Here is a 2,251-nt window from a genome sequence, read left to right on the forward strand (position 1 = left end):
TTGCATTCCTTGCCCTCGACTTCAAATTGAATCAGTTGGGGGATGGAACAGGAGAATGTGAGATTTCATTTCACAGAACAAAATAATTTTTCAATGCCGTATATGGAACACAGTCCTGATGTGCGAAGACAAAGCTCGAGGGTATGCATCCAATTCTATAGCGTTAACCTTATTCGAGTCACAGGTGTTCAGGTGAATTCAGGGAGCTGACTTTGGGCAAGAGAAGTAGGGTGCATCCTGGACGGGTCGCCAGCTCATCACAGGACTTCTGTAGACAACTGTTCAGACCGATGGATAATTTAGAGTCTTTAATAAACCTCACGTATGGTTCTGGAATGTGGAGGCGGGGCTTGGCATGAAACCCTAAACCACTATTAAAACCCTGACTTGGGCTTGAAATACTACATCCTAATTCAGGCTTGAAAACCTGACTTTGGCCTCAAACCCTGATTTGAAGCCCGAATCTAGGCTGGAAGCTAATTTAAAAACCGAACATGAGGCTGCAATTTGAACTCATGAGCACAACTCCAATTAAGAGTAACCCAGACCCAATTTAGTTCCACTTGGAGAAGGTTGTGTCTGGAGTACATTAGTGTGAACTCCAGTAATTATGAACTTATTTTTATTTATTAATCACCCTGAAAACTGTGATTTTTAAAAAAACCTGATTTGATTATCTTTTTTTTTTTAGGGTGCGGGGGTGTTGGCTGTGAGGAAGGCCCAGTCTGTGTTGAAGAACTATTTTCAAGTTGCCAAAAAATAAAATAAAATAAAAATAAGAACCACACACATTTTTGTGTCCCAAAGTGCTGGCAAACTTTCAACATAAGGTGGGGAGCATGTTGTGCCAAGACACCCTTGAAAAGTTGTTGCTTTCCCCGCCGTCATGAGTCTGTTTTGTCCTCAACTGCAGCTGCCCCCTTTTACAAGGTAGAACAGATACGCGCCAGCAAAGGTCAGAGTCAAGACTTATTGTCTCCTGCAGTGTTCAAGCTGTGCAAGACACTTCATAAATTCATTTCTAATTCCAGGATGGTCAAAACAGGGGTGGGGAATCTCTTGAACTTGTGTGCTATGTAACCCCAAATGGTGCTATCACAAAAGAATAAGCATTTTTTCAAATGCATCGTCAGAACGGTCCCCTCGATCCCATTAGTGTAGTATTGCCCTTGTAGGGTTGTAAAAATAGAATTGGCCTCAAATAGATGGGGGAGGGGCGGGGGGGAAATTCTAAGAACAAACATTGGATCATGCTGCCAGCTTGTGGTGAGATGAGTACAGTACTTCAGTTTTCAGTCATGACGTTTACTAAACCGTGACATGTTCCCGAGTTGAAATTGGAACATTGTTATTGTTATCAATGAGTTCAAAGACAGCCTGTGCCAGATGTAGCAAAGCGGGGCGGAATGATTGTCTTGAGATGTCATCGTACCCGGCACATATTCAAGACAGCACGCAACAGATGCAACAAAGCAACCAAGGAACGGTACAAAGCCTACTCTATTTGTCTTAAATGTTCTTTTCTTTGTAGTTTCACATCGGGCCAACTTTAAAAATACAGCGGACTCTTGATTATTAGTGGCTGGGTATTCAAAGATGAACCTATTCACCAATTATTTGGGGCGGGAAGTTATCTGATGTTATTCATGGAGACCTCCACCAATTTGCTGTATCTTTTCCCTATCCGACACTTATTTTTTAAAATCTGATCCCTTGCATAGACAGGTCATTTTTGAAGAAAAAAAAACATTCATGGTGCTTATAAGGAACATCGATTATTCACAAGATTTTTTTGGATTCGTGATCTGACCCAGTCCCTATGCCCTGCAAACAGTTTGGGATGCGTCATGCTCAGTTAATTACGTACCGATACAACCAATTTTCACTGGGTTGTTTTTTAATATTGGTATTTTGTCCAAATATTTTTGAAATTCAGATTTTCGTACAGCATTAGCAATAGCGTACACCAACTAAAGCGATTAAGTGCTCAACTTTATATACATTTTGAATTCTCACATGAAAACACTCCAAATGAAAACAAAAGTTGAGTATGTGTGTTTTTGTTTTTAATGTAGAAAAAAATGCATATAATACCACATCCACACACAATAAAAATAGGAAAGGAAATCAAGTTGAAGCTTTAAAACAAACTTTAACCGTGAGTCTCTGGGGGTTTTTATAATTACAAGTTCAGGGAACATGGCCTTCATGAACACCGCTGGTAACAACATCCATCAGCATCTTTGTGAAG

This window comes from Hippocampus zosterae, chromosome 9 (assembly GCF_025434085.1).
Source record: "Hippocampus zosterae strain Florida chromosome 9, ASM2543408v3, whole genome shotgun sequence".
Lineage (NCBI taxonomy): Eukaryota > Metazoa > Chordata > Actinopteri > Syngnathiformes > Syngnathidae > Hippocampus > Hippocampus zosterae.